The 24,161-nt window shown below is 41.9% G+C and overlaps 1 protein-coding gene across 9 annotated transcripts in view; it reads left to right on the top strand.

Annotated features, from left to right (window-relative positions):
* The first annotated feature begins 11,014 nt into the window (after positions 1 to 11,014).
* The window catches only part of GFOD2 (Gfo/Idh/MocA-like oxidoreductase domain containing 2), an 84,532-nt gene continuing 71,385 nt past the window's right edge, over positions 11,015 to 24,161 (top strand). For 2 of the 9 annotated variants that reach the window (XM_056807508.1, XM_056807396.1), the window contains exons 1-2: positions 11,395 to 11,647; positions 13,482 to 13,607. The gene's annotated coding sequence lies outside the window, so the exon portion shown is untranslated. Of the gene's footprint in view, positions 11,648 to 13,481; positions 13,608 to 20,258; positions 20,589 to 24,161 lie in introns of those variants that run through there. The other 7 variants (XM_056807433.1, XM_056807353.1, XM_056807589.1 and 4 more) reach the window with 6 other exon arrangements.

Below are 24,161 nucleotides of genomic sequence, written 5' to 3'. Positions count from 1 at the left end.
TACTTGATGCTGTAAAGGGTGAATCCCAAATAATAAAATACCCAAGTCAGCTGCCAAATTTTATGGTGATTTAATTGATATAGTAGAGAAGATTTTAAGAAGAAGGAGGAAAGAAGAGGCTAATACTGGGCAGGAAGATAGGATATCTAGAAAGTAAGGGTTTGAGTGTGAAGGAGGAAAGAATCAACTTGACCTCCAAAGAGGCTTAGCTAAGATGCCCGAACCTGAAATCAGCTCCAGGACAAACTCACCATCCAACACTCCAAGATGTCAGAACACTTAGCACGCTGCCAGCCAGAGTTGTCTCTCCAGGAAAAGAGAAAGAGGCAGAAACTGACGTGCCTTATATGGACGTTTTTACATCACTTTTCTGCATCTCATCTGTACCAATGAGGATTTAGCTTGATTTAGGACAGCCCAGAGGTCTGCCCCTTTTTTGCACATGTCTGTTGAAGGCCATCTCCTCAGATAATTAAATCTTGAATTTGATGCAGATCTTTCAAAATCTTGTTAAACTGAATAGGGTGGAGAATGTGGGTTTTCCAAGACCTGATTCTGTTATTCCAAGCAGCTCCATTGTTATTGATCAGGAAGTAGCTAAATCAGATCCGCTGAAGAATGGTCTGATTAGGGTGGAATAGTTTTAAAATTCATAATGCTCTTAAATTTATGGTTGGACTGAACATATTTAATTGGTCACCAGGAATTTAATTACTAAATCCCAAAAATGAATTACTAAAGTCAGCCTTTACACTCACTACGTGTCAGTTCAATCAGCAGATTCTTTATCAGCCTTAACTCCATTAGAATTGCTTCTTACAGGAGGTTCCACTTCAAGTGTGAGTCTCCACTCCAAGTGTGTCTCTCCACTTCAAGTGTCTCTATTCACTCCAATTGTGTCTCTCCAAGTCTCTATGTGTCTCTGTTTCCACTTTAAAAGACCTTTTTTTCTTGCGTCACTTCCCCTAAATTTTTATGACTCCTCTCCCAGTCACAGCTGATGCTCCACTCCAGGACTGCCCACTCTTTCACCAGTGGGTCACAAACCTCCCACTCAATGTATGAAATGGGTGTTCATGCCTTTTTGTGGTTAAAATCCAAAATGAGAAGATCTCCATACTCAACTGTAAGTACTGTGCTTACATTTTTGGGGATTAAAATCTAAAAATAGACAGGGAATTAACAATCAAGGAAGAGCTAAGTACCTTCATTGTTACAATCAGGGGGAGAGCCAAATCCAGTCTTCACAATGACTACTGCAACAACACATACAAAAATTACATTTCCACATTTTCATTTATAAACCCCAAAATTTAGATTATACAGAATCTTCTTACTATTACATATTATAATACATTAAACCCTTAATTTTTTTAAAAAAACAAATAGTAGGCCAATCAGATTGGCTACCTGGGTCATTTTGATCCCCAACTTCATTTTACTCAAATAAATATTTTAGGCATATTCAAACATTCAAATCTTTAAGTATTATTCATTTTACATCTCAATGCAGGGAATGGGGAAGGGGCTGGAGGGACAGCTAAGTGCCTCAGTTGATTGAGATCAAGGCCCAGAGAAGGGAGGTGCTGGGTTCAAATTTGACCTCAGACACTTCCTAGATTTTTGACCCTGCACAAGTCACTTAACCCCCATTGCCTAGCACTTTTCATTCTTCTGCCTTAGAGCCAATACCCAGTATTGATTCTAAGTTGGCAGGTAAGGGTTTTAATTTAAAAAAAAATCTCGATGGGAACATACAGTTTTCTCACTACTGAACTCCTCTGGGATCTTAAATAATTTCTAACATTGAATCTTCTTTATGTTCACATCACTTAATTTCACAAATACATTCCGGAGTCATTTGTGGTTTTCTAAAACTATGTACATCAACCTTAAAAATTATTCTTAAGTAAAAATCCAATTATGAGATGTAAAATTTAAATTAAATCTCAATAATAAAAATATCATAGTATAAGGGATTTGTTAATGATCATTAGAAATCAAAGAATAAAGAGGATACAAAATAGAGAACATTCGCATATGGCTGATTAGCCACCACCAAGCTCAGGACAGGAAGCAAAGAGGTGGGACCCTCCACATCCCCACCTAATGTCCCCTGTCTACAGGAAGTATGTAATAACAGGAAGTTGGCGGGCTCCTGGGAAATGTAGTTCTTTTTTTTAAGGTAAGAGATTTTCAATTATACAGAGAACAAAACATCTTTCTCTGTTCTTCTCTTCTGCCTTTTCTCCCTGTTGGTCATCAGAGGGAAAAGGAGGAATAGTGTTGAACTAATTTTTTTTCTAGTATGATTGATTAGCTTTACAATGATTACCAGGGTTAGACTGATGCTTTACAATGGATACAAAAGGGAGATACAAGCCTGGGGCTGGGCTACCTGAGAGAGGACTTCTAAGAGAAAAAGGGCAGCTAGATAGCTCAGTGAATTGAGAGCTAGGCCTAGAGATGGGAGGTCCTAGGTTCAAATTTTGCCTCAGACACTTCCCAGCCTTACCACTCTTCTGCCTTGGAACCTAGGCAGACTTGACTTGACCTTCTACTAATCCCACCTAAACTGGAATCATTAAGTACTTTAACGTTTATTGTTCAGTCAAGAGACAAGACAAGGTCAGTCTGGGATTTCCCCCAAAGCAAATTTTCAAGGGACTGGGCAAACTTGGGGGTTCCTCAAAACCCAGTTGATACTACTTTCAGGGATGTCAGCAAAGGCCAGGCTAGAAGCAGCATTGGTGATTTGTGAAGCCCTACAATTCCCAGCATTCTTAGGTTTGGGATCCTGAACTATCTCCAAGTCATTCAGAATTCATGAAACTAAGCTTTTACTCTTCACTTTATGAGGAAATGACTCATTGGTAGAGGAAAAGCAAGATAAAGATCACCAGCCCAACCCAACCCCATTCATTTTTTGTAAAGGAAGTTGCCAGGGTAATTTACATGGTTTAAAAACTAGTTGATAATTGAAAGGAAGTGTAGACTGAATTGAACCAGAAGAGAAGAAGCAAAATAAAAGAAACAAAAATCACAGCTCTAGTAGGGGTTCTTAAAGTGGAGTCTATGAATTTGAAAAAATGTTGATAATATTTCATTATAATTGGTTTCCTACTTAATCCTATGTATTTCAATTTATACTTTTAAAAATATCTTGCTGAGAAATTCAAATGCTTCACTGGAATGGCAAAGGGATCTAAGACAAAAAAGGCTGGTGTTTGGCAGAAAATAGGCAAGTAACGATATAACATCAACATCGCAGCCCTAAGTGAAACACGCTTACCAGAAGAGGGTTCACTCAGCGAACCCACCACTGGATAGACCTTCTTCTGGAAAGGTAGAGCCTCAAATGAAGATAGAATTCATGGTGTTGGCCTGGCTATCAAGACGAAGGTGTCAACAGCTGCCAGACTTGCCTGTGGGCATCAGCGAGAGGCTCATGAAGATCCATTTACCTCTCAGCAAAGACCGGTATGCCACAATCATCAGCGCATATGCCCCTACACTGACCAGCACAGAGGAGACCATCAAGCAGTTCTACTCTGACCTGAGTGCCATCCTGCACTCAGTGCCCACAAATGACAAGCTGATACTACTGGGAGACTTCAACGCCTGCGTTGGCCAAGACCATGAAAGATGGAAAGGAGTGCTCAGCAAACACGGGGTGGGCAAAATGAACAACAACGGCCTACTGCTACTCAGCAAATGATCAGAATTCGAACTCACCATCACGAACACTGTGTTCAGAATGGTGAACAAATATAAAACAACGTGGATGCACTCACGATCAAAACAGTGGCATCTCATTGACTACATCATTGTATGCCAGCGAGACATCCAGGATGTAAAGATCACCAGAGCCATGAGAGGAGCTGAATGCTGGACAGACCACCGATTGGTTAGAGCGACTCTTCAAATACGCATTGTGCCTTGCCATCCAAAATGTGCCCAGACAGTTCGTGCATTTTACAACATGAGTCCTCTTAGAGATCCATCGTATTTGCAAACATTCCAGTCCTACCTAGATGACAAGCTGTCTGCCAAGGGACCACTCACTGGAAGCTCAACCGAGAAATGGAACCAATTCAGAGACTCAGTGAAGGAAACATCAAAGGCAGTCCTAGGCTCCAAACAACGCAACCACCAGGACTGGTTGGACGAGAACAACACTGGTATTGAAGACCTATTGAGCAAAAACAACAAAACCTTTATGGAGTGGCAAAATAACCCAAATTCTGCTCCTAAAAAGGCAGATTCAAGTCTCTCCAAGCCATGACACAGTGTGAGATCAGGAAGATGCAAGACCAATGGTGGGAAAAAAAGGCAGAAGAAATCCATCGTTTTGCTGATACGAAAAACTACAATTTTTCAGTGCCCTCAAGACTGTCTATGGGCCATTCAAATCTACCACCACTCCCTTGCTATCCTGACAGTGACACTCTCATAAAAGATAAAAAAGGCATCAGCAACAGGTGGAAAGAACACTTCAGTCAGCTTCTCAACCAACCCTCTTCAGTCAACCAAAGCGCCCTTGACCAGATCCCCCAAAACTGCACCATTGAACAACTTGACGTCCCTCCTTCAATAGAGGAAGTCCCAAAAGCCATTCAACAAATGAGTGCAGGCAAGGCACCCGGTAAAGACGGGATCCCAACCGAGGTGTACAAGGTCTTAAATGGAAAGGCGCTCCAGGCATTCCACATAGTGCTGACCAGCATATGGGGAGAGGAAGACATGCCCCCAGAACTCAGAGATGCCTCCATCATAGCCCTATACAAGAACAAAGGATCACGAGCAGTCTGTGACAACTACAGAGGCATCTCACTACTCTCCACTGCTGGAAAGATCCTCGCCCATGTTATTATACTCAATAGTATAACCTGCCTGAATCACAATGTGGCTTCCGACCAGATCGCAGCACCATCGACATTGTCTTCACGGTGAGACAAATGCAGGAAAAATGCCTTGAGCAGAACCTAAGTCTCTACATTGTCTTTATAGTCCTGACAAAGGCATTCGACACAGTGAACAGGGACGCATTGTGGATGATCCTCAGCAAGTTTGGTTGCCCAGCAAAATTCGTCAAACTGATCCAGCTCTTTCATGTCGACATGATGGGAAGTCCTATCTGGTGGAGAGACTTCTGATCGCTTCAACATCTCCAATGGCGTGAAACAAGGCTGTGTCCTCGCTCCAGTACTATTCAACCTATCCTTCACCCAAGTATTACGACATGCTGTGATGGATCTAGACCTGGGCATCTACATCAAATACCAGCTGGATGGCTCTCTATTTGACCTTCGCCGCCTGACTGCAAAAACAAAGACAACAGAGAGACTCATCCTGGAAGCTCTCTTTGCTGATGACTGTGCTCTCATGGCCCACCAAGAAAATCATCTTCAAACCATTGTGGACAGGTTCTCCACCGCAACAAAACTGTTTGGCCTGACTATCAGCCTCAGCAGAACAGAGGTGCTGTTCCAACCTGCACCAGGGAGGCCAACTAACCAGCCATGCATTACAATCAATGCCACGCAGCTTTCTAACGTCAACACTTTCAAGTACCTGGGCAGCACCATCGCCAACGACGGGTCCCTAAACCATGAGATCAATGCCAGGATCCAAAAGGCCAGCCAGGCACTTGGGCGGCTGCGCTGCAAAGTCCTCCAACACAGAGGTGTAAGCACTGCGACGAAGCTCAAAGTGTACAACGCAGTGGTCCTCAGCTCGCTCCTGTATGGTTACGACACATGGACACTGTACCGGAAGCACATGAAGCATTTGGAGCAATTCCACCAACGCTCCCTCCGGTCAATCATGAGGATCCGATGGCAGGACCGAATCACCAACCAGGAAGTCCTCGACAGAGCCAACTCCACCAGCATAGAAGTAATTGTCCTCAAAACCCAGCTACGATGGTCTGGACACGTCATCTGCATGGACCCACAGCGAATACCAAGACAGGTATTCTATGGTGAACTGTCAGCTGGACTCAGGAAACAAGGCCGACCAAAGAAAAGATTCAAGGATCAGCTAAAGTCCAACTTGAAGTGGGCTGGCATTACACCAAAGCAACTAGAACTTGCTGCCTCTGACAGAAGCAGCTGGAGAACCCACATTCACCATGCCACCACCACCTTTGAAGATGAGCGACATCGATGTCTTGCTGCTGCGCGTGAACGTCGACACCAGGCCACAGCCGCACCTCCCATAACAACGGGCGTCCCATGACCCATGTGCCACAAACTCTGCGCCTCAGTCTTTGGACTTCAAAGCCACATGAGGGTACATCAATAGATGATAATGCACAAAGACAATAGTCATTCTCGGTCACCAAGAGACTACCACTAGGTAAGTAATTCAAGAGAAGGGGATAATATAGAGTTGAGCTGGTTCACCAAAGGGTTACGGTGAGCACGGGAAGAGAATATAGCCAATTTCTCTACTTCTCCCTGAAACTTCCTCCTCTTCCTTTATGCCCCTAGTAGTCAGAGCAGAGGAATCTGCTTTGTGCTACCATGGATAGTTTCCAAAATGACCAAAATGAAGTTAAGCTAGAGAGAACAGTCAGCCATGATCTGGTAAAGAAGTGAAGGGCAGAAGGATTGGAGGTGCTAATGAAGAAGATACTTCTCAACCCTTATTATTCTTGACCTCTTTGTAGCCCTTGGCTGACACCATCACCTTCTTCTTGATACTCTCTTCTTTATATTTTCATGACATTACTGTATCCTTTCCTGGATCTGGTGTATTAATAGTAGAGGTTTTCCTAAGCTGTGCCCTGGGGCTTCTTCTCTTCTCCCCACATATTATTTCACTTGATGATCTCATCAGGTCCCAAGGTTTCAACTACCATCTCTATGAAGATTCTCAGACACTGGCCAGCATTTATTTCTCTCCCAACCTCCAGTCTCACATCTTCAACTACCTATGGGACATTTTGAACTGGATTTCTCCCAGGCTTTTTTTCCCCTCTTTTTCTGACTTCATAACAACTCTAAGACAAAGAGCAACTAGGTGGTGTGTTGGATAGAACGCCAGGCCTGGAAGCAGGAAGACCTGAGTTGAAATCTAGCCTCAGACACTGACTAGCTGTGTAACCTTGGGCAAGTCACTTAGCCCTATTTGCCTCAGTTTCCTCATCTGTCAAATGATCAATAGAAGGAAATGGCAAACCACTCCAGTATCTTTGCCAAGAAAACCTCAAATGGGGTCATGAAAAGTCAGACATAAATGAAACAACTGAACAGCAGTATCCTAGACAATGTTCCCTTTTCTCCACTTACAAAGCTACTGTTCTGGCGCATCATCACCTTACACCTAGCCTACTTCAATAGCCTGTTGCTTGTTCTTCCTGTCTCAAGTCTCTTCTCAATTCTGGGCCTTCTCCACTCACCTGTCAAACTAATTGTCAACATGGAATCTAGAAACCCCAAACTTATAGTTTAGTAAGATCTGATGAATCCCAAGTTTTAAGACTAGCTTGTAAATTGGAGACCCCAAAACTTGTACTTGTTCACTGTTCACTGAATTTTAAAACTACTCCACCCTACTCGGGCCATACTTTAGAAGATCTGATTTAACTATTTCCTGATTAGTAACAATGGAGATACTTGGTTTAACAGAATCAAGTCTTGGGAACTATATATTTCTCCACCCTACTCAGTTTAACAAGGTCAGGATGCCTGCACCATACTCAAAGGTTTAATTATCTGAGGAAATGGCCTTCAACAGACATGTGCAGAAAAAACGGACAGGCTCCTGGGCTGTCCTAAGTCAAGCTAAGCTATCATTGGTACAAATGAGATGCAGGAAAGTGATGTAAAACCGTCTATATAAGGCAGATCACTTGCTCTCTCTCCCTTTTTCCTGGAGAGGAGACTCTGACTGGCAGTGTGCTAAGCTTTCCGACATCTTGGTGTGGTGGCAGCCATTGTCTGGGTTTGCCGGTCAGTTTGCCCTTGAGCTGATTCAGGTTCAGGCATCTTGGCTGATACCTTTGGAGTTCAGGCTGATTCTTTCCTCCTTACCCTTCAAAACCTTATCTTCGGGGGAAGCTGGGTAGCTCAATGGATTGAGAGCCAGGCCTAGAGACAGGAGGTCCTAGGTTCAAATCTGGCCTCAGCCACTTGCCAGCTGTGTGGCCCTGGGCAAGTCACTTGACCCCCATTGCCTAGCCCTTACCACTCTTCTGCCTTGGAACCAATGCACAGTATTGACTCCAAGATGGAAGGTAAGGGTTTAAAAAAAAAAAAAACACTTTATCTTCCTAGAGCCTCTGGTCTTCCTTCTGGCACTAGCCAGGCAGGAGAAATCCTACACCCTTTTCCTTCTTCTTAATTTCTTTCCACTATATCAATTAAATCACCATAAATTTGCAGCTGACTTGGTTATATTTCTTTTATATTTGGGATATCCATGGTAACCAAATAATTAACATAGTTTAGGTCACAGCGCTAAATTATCCTTTACAGTTTCTGTGAGAATCCACCCTGAAGGGAATCTCAGGCTAGCAGCTTCAGACTGAATAATGGACTGTGGGTTCTAAAATTAATAATCAATAACTAAATATTATATTTTATAAAATTTTGTTAATAATAACTAAAGTAAAAGAACTACCTGACTTCAGCATGGTCGCAGGTGTAAAAGAGAATGAGGGAGGGGTTATAGCCACTTAAATACAATTATGCAAAATGTGGGGATGCAGGAAAAATAGAATTTTGGGAAATTCTAAGGGACTTCTGGGGGATGAAGTCCAAAGGCACAAAATATCCATTTATACAGGACTCTAAGGTAAAAGACAATACTCTTCTTGTCTCCAGAAGCCTCTCCCACTGTATCACATCCTCCTTTTGAGTACTGAACTCAGGACCTTCAGCTTGAGACTGATGCACTAACTATTGCACCAAAGAATCACTTTGCTTGGGCTTGGCCCCACCTGAAGAGAATTGTCTTTTAATTTAGGGTCCATTATTCAGTCTGAAACTGCTTGCCTGAGATTCCCTTCAGGGTGGATTCTCACAGTAACAGGGAATAAGTACAAACTTTGGTGTCTCCAACTTACTATCTAGTCTTAAAACTTGGCTTTCATCAGAACTTACTAGGCTACAAGTTTGTGGTATCTAGATTCCATGTTGACATGATCTTCCTAAAGCACACATATAACCATATCACCTCCTTATTCAATTAATTCCAGAGAGTCCCTATTGCCTCCATGATCAAAAGTAAAATTGTTTGGTTTTTACAGTTCTTTATAACCTGACTGCTTCTTGCCCTTCCAGTCTTCTTATTTCTTACAACCTCTTGTATACTTTGCTCCAGTGACACTGACCTCCTTGCTGTTCTTCAAACTAGACAGTTGCTGACATTTTATGCCCAGAATTCTCTTCCTCTTCATTTCCTCTGAAGTTGCCCAGTTAATCGATCCCAAGGATGAAACAATGACCAACAATATAACACATAGGAGGGAGTTTATTAAACAAACTGCAGTTTGGGCTCAGCACTCTAAAAATGGCTGGAGCTCTGAGTATGGGGCTTGAAGGTCCTTTTATACACTGGAGTGACCAGGAACTTTTGTGGTAGGGGGAGTACACAGGAATTCCTGGGGTGGGGGGATGTGAACAGGAACTTCTGGGGATGGGGTTGACATGGGCACTGTACCCCAGAAACTCAGGGGAACTATTATCATGCTTCGATAGGCTGGCTAAACCTTGTGAGGGTAACCATCAGTTGTCGACCCCTGCTGAACTAAGGCTTTGCTCACCCAGCATGTGAAGACTGCTTCGTAGGAAACAGATGGAAAAAACCAATAAGGAGGTTCAATGGCTGAGAGGGCCACGCAGCAAAGTACTGTGGAGTGCTCAGGGTGTGTTGGAACACAAAAGACAACACGGCCACCCAATGCAGCTGAGAAAGTCTCCAGGTGTAATGACTTTTCATGCCACTGGACCCAGGCTTCCAACGCCGAGAGAGTGGGACTGTCTCTGTGCAACGACTTTTCCACTTAAATCTCCTTCATGCACAATTGTTTTTGTGCACACTCATCTACATCACAGATGAAAGCGCACAAAGACAAACGTCATCCTAGGTTACCAAGAGACTACGACTATGTGTGGCAGCCAATTATTAAGGACCTGTCTCTTTCCTGATGAAAGATTTGGTTTTTGGACTACTTTGGTGATTCTGTGTTTTTCCAAGTCCACAATACTGTTTTTCACTTTAATTTGTTTTTACTTTGGGGTTTGTTTCTATAGCAGTACTTTCTTACAATAATGACCAATATGGAAGTATGTTTTGCATTATAATGCATATATAACCCAGACAAAATATTACCATTCCTCTGTGTAACTAAAGTGGGGTGCAAGAGTAAGTCATGAGAAATAAGAGATTGGGAGTCTAGGGTATTTAGAAGGTATTGAAATTGAGGCCTTAGAGGCCAGGGCATTGAAGTTGAATATAGGGGATATTTTAGTCTCCTAAAAAATGAGGGCAGGAGATGAAGAGGAAAATACTGGAAACCAGGTACTGAACTCATTGTGGAAGAAAACAGAGTGTGTCTTTGGAAATCTGTAGACAATGGCTACCAAAATCTTTAGGTGATAAATACAGATTGAATGATCCTCAAAAGGAGAAGTTACTGAGTTCTGGCGTTAGGAGAACCCCGAAATGGCAAAGGCTAGCATTGTATAGGCTTTTATGTTTGCAAAGCAAGAGGGAAATTGAGGCAGGTGGAGTTTAAATTACATTGTAGGGATCTGAGAGCACATTTGAAGTTGGTTTTTCTCTGACTCCCAGCCCCTCCTCTAACCGAGGGTTACCAGTCCCAGAAAGCTCAGTCCCGATAGGAGCCTCGGATCATCCTACCCTCAGCCCCTCTTTTGCCCCAGGGGAAGGAAGGAGGCGGATTCCAGCTTCAGCACCAATGGAAGTATGCCCGCAGGTACGGAAAGGGTGGAGGGCCACGGCCACCCACCAGGGGGCGCCCTGGCTCAGCTGCCGGACTCAAGAGCCCAGTCTGCCCAAGAAACTCGGTGGCCCCGAAGATGGTCAGCGGGAGCCGCCCTAGGGACAACCTTAGGTCTCGGAGCTTGGGCCATCAGCGGTTTCCCTGGCAACTCTCCAGTTCCGCCACATCTCAGACTCCTGGGGTGCTCTTCTCCCCCCACCAGCTAGTTGGGCGGGGACAAAAGGGAAAAGGCCCGGTATAGAGACCGAGGGGACACAGAGGGCCAGTATGGGCCCTTTAAGAGTTGAGCTCTGTTGGGGCGGGGCAGCTCCGCCCCTCTTCCTAAGGGCAAGCATGCGCAGAAGCGCTTCCCCGGGCGCCGGCCCGCTCCCTTTATGCCCCCGCCCCTTCCTGAGCCCTAGGTTCCTTAGAAACGGCCGCAGTCCCGGCCACGCGCGAGGCCGCTGCCGTCGTCCGGCGCGCTCCCTGTCCCGAGAGCCCTCGCCCTCTTCCTCGCCCTCTCCCGCCGCGTTCTGTGCTGTCTGGCCCTGCAGCTTGCGCTCCCCGCGCGTCCAGCTCCAGGGGCTCTTTGAGCTCCGCGCGGGGCCGTAGCCAGTCTCAGGGTTCCCAGTGCGGCCTGAGGAGGGGATGCCGGCGGCCTCGGGCTGCACGTCCGCGGGCCCCGCGCGCCAGGTGAGAGCGAGGCGGGGCGGGACGTTGTGGGAAAGGGTGGTTACCTAGGGAATGGAAGGGGCGGGGCCCCCCAGCCCAGGGCCTCGGTTTCCACCTTAGTAAGATGAGGGGCGCAGGCACGGCCACGAGCCTTTCTACTTATGCATCCTGGCATCCCGGCCAAGGCCAGGAACTTGAAAGGCCCCTTTATCTTGGTTTACCAACGGGGAAACTGAGTCCCTAAAGAGGGCAAACCCTGACTGGTCCGTCCATGGTCACAGGCTGCCAGTCAGTGACAGAGTCCGCATTCGAACCCAGGACTTTGCAGCTTTGTGCCCTGCCCTCTCAATACCTTCCCTTGGGCACTTTGGCCTGCTCGGATAGTGAGGCTGCCTCGCCTCCTTCAGCGCTCTCCCCAAGGCTGAAGGACTTGGGGGACCAGCCCTTGCGCCGCTCCCACCTTCCCCTCCCCTCCCTGGCATAAGCACTCCCTCTTGGACATCCTCGACGATCAGTATCCCTTCCGTGCTAAAGTCCTTCCAGTGATTGGAAACTGATGAAGGTTTCGGGCAGTCACCCTTTGTTGGGTGCTGTATTGTCATCGAATTATGCGCCCCATTCAGATGAAGAAGAAAAGGAAGGAGAGGGAAGAAGGAAGAGATGAAGGAAGGAAGGGAGGGAGAGGAGGAGAAAAAGGAAGCAGTGAAGGAAGGAAAGAAGGGGGAGGGAGAAGGAGAGGGCAGAAGGAAGAGACAGAAAGGAAGGAAGGTATAATATGTGCTTCCCGTGTGCCTGGTACTATGCTAAGCGCTTTAAAAACATTTCATTGGATTCTTACAGTGATCCTAGAAGAATAACAATAACTGTAGTTTGTATGGCATATTGATGTATTAAAAAATCACTTGACAAATAACCTGGTGTTGATGCAAGTAGATTTGCTATTTTACAGACAAGGAAACCGATTGAGAGATAGGTGATTTGTATGGGGTCTCATTGCTAATAACTATTCAAGACAGCTCTCCTGAGTCCAGATTGCTGGTCCTTTCTGCTATCTTGAAGGTTTGTTCCCATTACACTATATATTCTCTGACCATTAAGAGCCTTTTGGAGACCTAAGCACAGAAGGCAGGGTTGCTTACAGGGAAACTCCTAGAATCTTACAGCAGGAAGGAACCAGCATGGTGTGGTGGGAAGAACAACTGCATCTAAAATCAGAAATTCTTGGCTCAATTCCTGTTTCAGCTCTCTGACCTTTGCTTCTTTGATCTGTGAAGTGAGGGAACTGGCCTAGATGACTTCTAAGGTCCCTGCTAGCTCTAACCGCTTGTATGACCTTACATTAAAAGACATAATTGTGGAACAGACCACAAAAAATGGGGCAAGTAGACAAAAAAGCTAAGTAATGATTTTTTTATTCCTGGGCAACAAGGATTTCCATGAACAAAATTGTCTATCAAATTTTGATTCATTACTGTAAAATGTTAGGGTTGGAAAGGGAGTTTGGAGATTGTGGAGTTCAGCCCTACCCTTTTACTGATGAGGACATGGCTTGACCAAGGTCACAAATAAGTCAACAAATGTTTTTGATCATGAGTAGAACCCATGCTTTTTGATTCCTTGTCAAGTGAACTTCTCTTCCTTTAGAATTCAAAGGAGTGGAAGTTCAGACTGGATCTTCAGATTCTGCACAAAACTTTCATCATGTTGGGAAAAGCCTGGGATTTGGAGGTGGTGGAACTGTGTTTGTTAGTTCTCTGGTCCTCAGTTTTCTCATCTAGAAAAGAGAGGGAGTTGGACTCATTGATCCTTCAAGTTCCTTTCAACTCAAAATCTCTTGTTATTGTTTTATTAAAAGGTCAGAAGCAGCTATCAAAGGAATTAATCCTTCAGTACCTCAAGGATCAATATGAGGAAAAAAGATAAGATTTTAAAATAGATCACATTTTGCAAAAACAGAGAAATGAATCCAGAATCTCATGAGGTTAGTTTCCTTTTTAAAAAATATAATTTGATAATTTTAAAAAAACCCTTACCTTCCACCTTAGAATCAATACTATGTATTGGTTCCAAGGCAGAAGAATGGTAAGGGCTAGGCAATGAGGGCCAAGTGACTTGTCCAGGGTCACAAAGCTAGGAATGTCTGAGACCAGATTTGAATCCAGTACCTCCTGTCTCTGGGCCTGGCCTGATATAACTTTTTAATGATTCCACACTTAAATAGGGATTTTTCATAGATTAAAATGCCAAATCCACACTTTGCATAAGAAATATTTGACAGCCTAGAAGAATCTTACTAAATATAGTTTATCAGTTAGTAATTAATCCTTACCTACAGGTGTTTTGGGCTTATTTTTGCTTTTTAAAAGGGAGCAAGCAGGTGGACCTAGAGGGACAAAGATGATATCCCCATATTAAAGCAATGTCAGAAGTTCAGGAGTGATGCTCACAGAATTGTAGATTAGTCATCCTGTACCCATTGGCAGATAGAAATATATGCACCTAATAAGTAAGTGAGCTGCTTGACAAATTAAGGTCTCGGCTATAACATTCTATTTATGGTCTGGACTTATGGTCTCATCAGATGGAAAGAACTTCCCTTGCAGAAAATTCCCTCCACTGTGGCAGACTAGTCACTGCTTAGCAATTTGTAGTCCTGAGAGTTGCCTATGATCACTCACATAGCCCATATTCATCAGAGGTAAGGAGAGCAAGCCAAGGCAGAAGTTTAAAGAAAAACTTGGGGGACCCCAGAGAAAATTTCCAATTATGAAATATCTTAAATACACCATTCCCATGGTGCTACACCTACAATGTGAAGTATGCTTATAAAAAAGTGCTCCTTGACAAGATTTCTGGTCTTTCAGATAGTTGCCTAAAGGATTATCACAGAAGGCTCTCTCAAAGCTTCCTCTGCTTCAACCTCTCTAAGTCAGATGACATCAACATCTGTTATCAGTTTCAATATTTTATTTATTTTATTTCAATATTTATTTTATCTGCTTATGGTGCAGATAATAGATAAGCTCATCCAATGTGAATTCAATGTTTCTCCTTTTTCAAACCTTAATATTTATTCTCTTCTCTGGGATAATAGAGATTTTGGCTTTGTTAAAGCAGGACTACAGTCAGCTTGGCTGAAATTTCTAACGCCATCCCCATTAGGAAGATTTGGCTTACATTCTTAATGCTACTTCTTCAGAGAGGTAGGAGAGAACAGGTATTCAATATTTCACTGGACTAATTATTGATTAGAATTTGCACCCTCAATCCATGCTAAGAGGAAACTTAACAGTTAGTGCTTTATAATCTTTATTTCTTTTTCATCAAATAAAGACCAGAAGAGACTTGAGAGATGACCTAACCCAATAGTATTATATAACAGATGAGAAGAATGGAACCCAAGGTGTGACTTGCCCAAGGTTACATAGATCTGTGTAGAACTGAAACTAGAACATAGGGTTTGGGATTCCCCGTGGTCTTTGCATTCCTCCTGCCACACTGTGTATGTTTTATAGTTAGTGGAATGATCTGTTCATTAATGGGAACAGAATATTTAAAAAATGTAATTTTTTTGATACTTCTCCAGATCTTTGATCTCATTAATATGGACAACCCTTTAAAATATATATTTTTAAATTTTTATTTAATTGATTAAGAAAATTTTTCCATGTTTCCATGATTCATGTTCCTTTCCTCCCCTCCTCCCATCCCACCCCCCCTCTTGTAGCCAATGCTCAATTCCACTGGGTTTTACATGTGTCACTGATCAAGGCCTATTTCCAGAATATTGATATTTGCACTAGAGTGATTACTTAGAGTCTACATCCCCAATCATATCCCCATCAACCCATATGGTCAAGCAGTTGTTTTTCTTCTGTGTTTCTACTCCTACAGTTCTTTCTCTGGATGTAGATAGCATTCTGTTTCCTAAGTCTCAGAATTGTCCTGGATCATTGTGCTGCTAGTAGAGCAGTCTTATATTCAATTGGGCCACAATGTATCCATCTCTGTGTATAAGGTTTTTCTGGTTCTTCTCCTTTCAACATGGACAACTCTTTGCAGTTGTCCAGACCACATTATGCCCGTGCCTTCTTATCTTGTATGATCCTTGACTATATTCCCCCTGGAAATCTTTCCCAGAATGGCTGCTTGATAAATGAGGAGACTTCTTCTGAACCTCTAGATGTTGCATGAGTGTTGGCAGAACATATAACAGTTTGCAGTTTTTTAAAGGTGTTGTAGAGATGAAAGAGTAAGTACCCAGTTTAGTAGTTTTTATTCTTTGCTCAGTTAACTTTTTTCCACTATAATGTTTTTTGCCAAGGGTTTATTATTCTCCCTTCTTTCATATAATACAGAATCTAGTTTCTCCAAATTTTGTCTTTTTTCTTTTGTCTGCTTAATCTAGGACAAGCTACTCTTTCCACCTTTGTTTTTGTGGGTGACATTTCTATTTTTTTATGCAGTACAGAGACTATGATATTAGAGGTCAAATGTCGTGATGTCATAGAAGACTGGTGAAAAATTTTCTCTATAAATTTTTTTTTGGATTAAACTAGTTTAATCAATTCTTCCTACTAGTTAAAAATTTTTCTTTCTCTCTGCTGCTTCTTATGTATATTTGTATGTACGTATATATATATATGTATATATATATATAATCCTAAACACAAAAGACTTTCACAATTTAAATGTGATCAAAATGAGAAAAAATTTTAAATAGTCATTATTTTTAGTTTTGTAAGTTGATTTGTAATAGATATGGTAACCCAGTTTCCACTCCTAGTTATACAATTTGTTACCTGTGGGATTTTGGATAAATCACTTCTCTCATTTTCCTCATATATAAAATGAAAGAGTTGATTAGATGAATTATATCTTTTCTTCTAGCTCTCAATCTGGGATCCTCTGGCTTCCACTCACTCTAAATAAGATACGTATTTGACATCATCAGCTCCTTCAAAAGTTATCATTTTCATAGTGGTGTGATTTCATAGATAAGATGAAATATGGAAAGGATGTAGTTATAATAGAACTGTCAGATTACTGAGCAAAGGTGAAAGACTTTCTACATACATTTATTGAGAAATAAGGTAGAAAATGGAAGGTCAGTTTCATTGAGGGAGAAACTAGATTCACAAATCCTGGACTGTTTCTGGTTCTCTGAGTCAACATTGACCACATTTATCAGAACATTTCCTTATTCTTCATACAGATTAACTTTTTGTCCCAGATCACTGTAGACTAAATGCATGTGTGAGACTAAACTCTTCTACTAGATACTGTGCTTTGAAGAGATTTTGGAACTGACCTGGGAGCCCCTTTATTAGGCAGTTGAGGGGCCTAAAGGGAGTGTGATTTTGACCAGTGTGTCTCAGAAAGAGAAGTGGACTTGGAGTTTAGGAGACCTAGGTTTATATCCCAGCTACATGTACTGATGTGTGACTTTTAGGAAGTTATTTAATTTCTCTTAGCCTTTGTTTCCTCATCTGTAAAATGCAATTTAAAATATTTTTAGCATCTCACAGAGTTGTCATGAAGTGTGTTATAGATCTTCAAGTGCCACATAAATGTGAGGAGCTATTATTATCTTAAGATCATACAACTAGATAAGGAAAAATGGAACTAAAACCTAGTTCTCCCAATCTAGTGCTGAATAAAACTAGATTCAGAGGGAACCTGTAGAGAAGTTTCCCCTGAAACTCATTGAGCTCATTTCAGTTTGGGATAGTAGCAGGTTTGGTGGAGTCACAGGCATTTTCTGAGGTCTTGCCTTAGGACAGAATGACTCTTTGTTCTTCAGAATAAATAATATGGAAGTGTTATTTACTCAGGACTGAAAACGTTTTCTCTAGTTGCTATGCCAGAATTACCTTTGACAATTGCATAACATTTCATACCATTCTGGGACAGCTAAAGGCAAATAATCAGGCACCATAATAAAGTAATTGACAGTGTTTGACAGGAAAGACTACAAGGAAATGAGGAAGCAGAGAAACTTGTAATATTAACAGAGAAGTTGTATAGTAAATCAATATCCTCATCAACTTTCACTGAACATATTTCCTAATTTCAAGATAACAGTGGAAGTAGAAGGGACTTACTGCCGATCACCTGATCTGTTACACCTGATATTGGAGTTGTAGCGCAGAAGTCAGGAAACTAAAGTAACTGAATAAACATTTGAATCTATTGCACCTGAATTATTCTACTGGCTTTAAAGTTGCACATTTAATTGTAGGAGTCCTAACTCTATAACTGAAATAACTTCATTTTACATAGTAAGTGTTTGATGTGTTTGTTGAATATGAGAGTCACAAAAGGGAAAGATGTTTCAGATAATAATTATTGTAAGAATTCAGTGGATCTATGATTTCATTTTGGGGGATTTCTTGCAAGTCAGACTAATCGATATGCGTTTATTTAGAGTAGGCTGTGTCCAATGCATAGGGCTCTTATGCCCCTGTTTAGAGCATCCATCCAATACTTGTAGACCTTCTCAAGTCTTTTTACTGTTTTGTGGATATCAGTGATATTATATGGTCAGTAATCATGGAACACCATGATCTCATAAAGAATAAAATTTTGCAAGTGGCCCAAACAGCAAAGACACATCTATGGATGTAAGTCACAGCTCAATACCAATTATGATGTGTAAAAAGTGGCCCAAAAGAAAGCAAGGACATGTATGATGTGGTTAAGTAGTTAATGCTACTCTAGTATTAGCAATACATTTTTAAAAATACAATGGAATCACAGAAAATGCCTTTTCTGACCTAATTAGTAGTTCTGCCTCATACATGCTTTTATGTCTCACTGTCTTGTCTCCTTGATCAGGTATGATCTGGAATAAAAAGTGAATTTCATTGTAGACTAGCAATGTTCAAGGAAATGTTTTGATAAATGACAATAATGACAATTCAGAGAGTCAAAGACTGCCAAGGATTAGCAAGGATTTGCCTTCAGCTCTCCCTTACCATGGACTACCTTATCTCTCAAAGAATACGTGTAGAAAGAAGAATAGCTTCATTGGCATTTGGAATGCTAAAGAGATCTTCAAAAGTAAGGTTAGGTAGCATTATGGATGGAACAGAATGACTTTTTTAGTTTGGGAATCCTCAGCATTAGGAGGAATGAGTGAAATGTTTTCAATCCCTAAATTATAGCACCTACTATTGATTTCAGGATTATTTTAAAATGAGTTCCAGCCAGCCCTTATCACAGAATCTGTGTTAATAGATAAAGGAGAAATTTTGTGGTATAGTTAGAATGAGTAAGGGAGAAAGTTGGGCATTTATTAAATACCTACTATATATGTCAGGTTCTGTGCTAAGTGATTTACAAATGTCTCATTTGATTATAATAATAGCCCAGGGATGTAGTCACCCCCATGTGCAGCTGGAGAAACTGAGTCAGACAGTGGTTAAGTGACTTATGGTTCCACAGTAAGTGTCGGAGGCTGGATTTGAACTCCGCTCTTTGTGACTCCAGACCCAGCACTTTATCCTCTAAGATGTCTCAAGAATATGATTTAAATTAACATTTTGTTCACTGTGTGACTTTTCATAAGTTATTTAGCTCTTTGACCCTTCATTTGTTTAAGGAAGGGGTTGGATTAGATGATCTCTTTATGAAGTGAAAATTTAAGGGGACCTTGAAAATATCAAGGTATGCCCACTTTAGCCACTATTCAAAAAGACTGAGAAAAAACAACTTTAAAATGGAATGTATTTATTGAGAGAGCAATGTGGGGCACTGCCTCTAGTCATTGACCTAAAACAAAGGCCCCCAAAGATTTACAAAGATATGGCCTTGTCTCTCTCATTGACCAGAGTCAGACTGATTCTTGAGTTACAGAAAAACTCTTGACTTAGAGGAAAATACAGTAGACTTATTTTCCACATTCTAGCCTTCCTTAACATTGAATAGCTTTACAGTGGACACTTTCAAGCAAATTAACATTTGAAAGAAATGGTCCAGAGTTGGAGACAAAGGTTTTAATCCAGAAATAAAGGACAGGAATATTATATAAAGAGAGGAGGAGTTCAAGGACTGAATTATCTGGGAAGGACTGGTATGAGCATCATTCCCAGCCAATGGGCTTGATTACTTGGCATACAATGGGTGAGACTTCTCTTTTTCATTTTTAAATTAATTAATATTTTTCTATGGTTACATGATTCATAATTTTCCCACCTCTCTTCCCCCTCCCATACCTGACAAGCAATTCCACTCTATTAAACATGTATGGCAGAGATTTCTAAGAAAAAAATGTTATTCAAGATTTATTCATTGGGTACTTTCAGGGTCTAAGAACAGATCTGTCTGGGACACCTGTCCCAGGCAAGTTCTCAAACAAATTCCAAAACACCTAACCCAGAACCATTAAAGCTATAAGGCTTTTGTCCTGTTTGAAGGACTGGGTGGGGTAATTTCCTCTTGTCAGGACAATGGGGGGGGGGGGAAGACCAGCTTTACTAACTCACTTACATTCTTGAGAATGACACTTAATTTCTCACTCCTCACATCTCTGAGATTCCTTCTCTCTGAATCTTACGGTGTTAAATTCTGCAACAAGATGAATTAATGTCATATAAAAAATAAAGACTAAGAATTGTAGTAGGAAAGGAATGAAATATTCTTACTTTGTTTAAAGATAGAAAATTCCTAACCTGGGCATTTTTTTTCACAGTATTTTCTCAGAGAAGACTTTTTGTAGGTCCTAGCTTTTTGTCCCTGTCATCAGCAGTTCTCACATCAGCCTTGTGACAGGATGCCACCACCTCTGTGACCTAAATAGCATGTACAATACTGCTTGGATAAACCCTTGGCAGACTTAATCCCAACTGGTCCAATATTGTTTATAGGGCAGGCTTCCTTAAATACACAGCCTACCTTGGAGCACTAGCAATAAAGACCATAAAGCCTGACCTAAATCATTTCCTGGTGCTAGGACTATGCAGTAAGTAGACAAAGAAAAGGTAGCTTTGTGAACTTTCTTTTTTAATAAGTTTTTATTTATATCTTCTGTTTCTTATATCCCTCTCCTCCTCCCCATCCCATTATAGTATTTTTTTAGAGAAGAAAAAAAGTCATCTGATCAAAACATATAAAAGGTTCCAAAACATGTGCAATTTGTTACACCTCTGGACTTCCCACCCCTATGAAGGTGTGGGTTAGTGGGGTTCTTTCATATTTCTATCTTGAGGTCCTGCTTGATTTTTATAATTTTGGTATATTCCCTTTAAATTTTTTTGCATATGGTTATGACTTTCTTTTCTTCTGTTGCTGAAAACACAGTTCTATAACTCTCCCGGTGCTTTACTTAGCAAATCCCACTGATCCTCTTCCCCTTATCCCCTTTTCTCATTTGCTACCCCTTTGCCTCTGGAGATTTACTTATTGGTCCCTTTCCCTCTTTTTTCCCTGTTAGGTAGCTTCCTCTCCCCGCCTTTACCTAATAATCCTGTTCATTATTTTTAAATTTCATTTTTTGTACCCTTTTACAAAAATGATTTCTCTTACTCTCTTATTTATCCTATCTTTCTGTCTACTCTAGATCTTCATTCTCTGATTCATGACCCCTATAATTATCTAGTTTTTCTCTTTGTATTCCTCATGCAATCAAGCCTTCCAAGGTATCCAGCCTAGGCTTTCTCCTCCAGATGGTTTCTGGCACTGCCTTGTAGAGCTTAACCCATTAATTTCCCTTTCCCATTGTGCTTAACTTCCTAAACAATGGCAATTACTGCAGGTGCCAGAGAACACTCTGTCCTTTGGTAGGGCCTCTCTTTCATATTCCTGATTATGGAGCCCACCACTGATCTATATCCTTCCCTGGTTCCCCTTTTTGTCCCATTTGCCTCAAAGTCTCCTTTCTGGAGCCATACTCTCTTACTCCCTCATGTGACAGTTGATCCCAGGTGTTCCTACTCCAGTCCTTCCTAGGTAGAACAAGTAGACTTTCAGGCATCCAATCCCTTAGGTCAAACCTAACACTCCACTCCTCTTTAGTAACAGTCTCCTTAGCCACAGGAGCATTCAGCAGTGGAGACCCCTCCCCCATCAAGGCAGGCCTCCTTTCTTTCCCCATTATTTCTTCCCTTTCCTCCTCTTCCTCAGCTATGTTCTGAAGGCTCTTTTCTTCTGGAGATGGAGTGACTGCCATCAGTGCCCTCAGGGTCACTTCCCCATTCTAGCCTTAGATTTGATCATGACACATCACACATTCCCCTTGCTTTCTTCCCACATTGTAGTCCACAACTAGCCTTTGATTTCCCTGTAGGCAGACTGTTGTTTGGTTTTGTCCATAGGGCCCTCCATCTGCCTCATTACTGTTACCTCTGCCAGACCTCTGCTTTCATCTCTGTCTCCTGTACATTTAGAAAGAAGTCTCAGGGGTAGCAGAGTGGCTCAGAGGATTGAGAGCCAGGCCTAGGGATAGGAGGTCCTAGGTTCAAATCTGGCCTCAGAAACCAATACAGAGTATTGCTTCTAAGACACAAGGTAAGGGTTTAAAAAAAAAGTCTCATGGGAGCAGCTAGATGGTTCAATTGATGGAGAGCCAAGCCTAGGAACAGGAGGTCCTGGGTCCAAATCTGGCCTTGGGAATTTCTAGTTATGTGACTGAGTAAGTCACTTAGCCCCCATTGCCTAGTACTTACTGCTCTTCTCCCTTGGAACCAATACACTGTAAAGATAAGGGTTATTTTAAAAAAGGAGAGAAAAAGTCTCTTACTAGTCTCTTTTCTGTCACTTTGTTGCTGTTGTTGTCCTTGGCTACTGCATTTTTGAACTATTTCTGCATTTATGTTGTTTGGGGTGTTTGAGAAGCAAATAATCTTCAATTCTGGTTTTCATATTCTTTATTATTTAACATTCGCCTTTTTTCATTTACAATTAAGGTCAGTCTAGGCTGCATCCCATATCAACTCACCTGGAAGGCTCTGCAGGTTCAATGACAGAACTGCAGGCTCCCCTTTGGTCTGGGTTCCTGCTCTGGTTATTCCTGGCTTCAGGCTGGGCTGCAGAATGGAGCTGAGTCTTTGTTTGCCCTGCTCTTGGGGTCTGAGCCACCCTGCTGCTGCTGGCTCCTGAACTTGCTTTTTGCAAGTCAAGGCCCTTATCTCTCCTTACAGAGATGTCAACCCTGGATATAAGTCCCTTCCTCAGATTACGCAGAGCTAGGAAGTGGGTAATAAAGCTGCCCCATGGTGTCCATTACAGTTGCAGAATAAAAACTGAGAATATGAGATTCAGAACTTGAAGGAACCTCAGAGACCATTTCCCTCTCCTATTTCATAGTTAAGGGCACCAAGACAAGGTGTTCTTGACATGCAGGTGACATTGTACTGGCATTCAAAACCAGGTCTTCTGATTCCAAATTTGTTCCTTTTTAGAAGTAACTGGGAGGCACAGGGTACAAAGTACTGGGCTTAGAATCAGGAACACCCGAGTTCACTTAGACAAGTCACTTAAACCTCAGCTTCCTCAGCTGTAAAATGGAGGCAATAATAGCACTTATCTTCCAAGGTTGTGAATATCAAAAGAGATAACATTTATAAAGGGCTTTAGTACAGTGCCCACTATGTAGATGGCACTTAAATGTTTATTTTTTCCTTTCACCTTATACTCCCTTAAAAATAAAGCAAGTTACACTTTTAATCAATTCAGTCTCTCCCCAACACTTTACAAGTTTGGGAAAATGAGTAATCCGTTTTCTTTACTCCACAAATTTATACATGATGAGGACAATCGTCTCTTTTACTTCCCCTGAAGTACTGGTGGAAACAAAGTATTGTTTATCAGCATCTCTGCTGATGTGGAAGTTTTTAGTTTTTGCTTGGTTCTTCTGTTTGTACTGGAGTGACTGCCATCAGTGTCCCAAAGAGTCTCTTTCACTCTCAGCCACAGAGGGCATCTTGTCCGTGGTACTTGACTGAGACTGCCCGTGTGAGCAGATCTGAGAAACTGGAGGTGGCCACTCCATAGCATTCAAATCCAGAATTTATGACTAAGTTCCCTTGCAGAATCTAACCAAAAAGATCAGTTTTGTTACCCTGGTCTGGGCACCTGATTTTAGGATGAGGATGATTGATGACCTTTTCATTGAAATTGCCCAATAATGTAGTAGACTAGGTGGGCCTGGTCTGTTTAATGATGTTTGCAAAATGGTGTTTGTAAGGAAAAGGTGAGAGGCATGAAGGAGACTAGCCAACACTCAGTGTGGAAGTTGTGAATGATAGTTTAAAAAAAATCCCTCTGTAATGGGGTGTATCAGAGAACACTGGGGCGAACAATGGATGGCAACTAGACCAAGAAGGGGAGTGGCCACCATCCAGCAAGTTTGAGGGATAGAAGCATGATCAAAACAGACCATAGAGAACCTCAGCTGGGCCTGGTCCTAGACTTGATTTGGAGGCTTGTGGCTTTCTTAATGTGTGAACTCCCCCAGAGTGGGGGTGGAGGGGCTGCAATGATGTAGAGAGCTCTTGAGGTAGGGACTTCCTCTGCCAAGGTAAGATCAGCATCTTCT

The sequence above is a fragment of the Monodelphis domestica genome, chromosome 1 (assembly GCF_027887165.1).
Source record: "Monodelphis domestica isolate mMonDom1 chromosome 1, mMonDom1.pri, whole genome shotgun sequence".
Taxonomy (NCBI): domain Eukaryota; kingdom Metazoa; phylum Chordata; class Mammalia; order Didelphimorphia; family Didelphidae; genus Monodelphis; species Monodelphis domestica.
The sequence above is the reverse complement of the archived record's forward strand: the minus strand, read 5'-3'. Positions and strand labels throughout refer to the sequence as shown.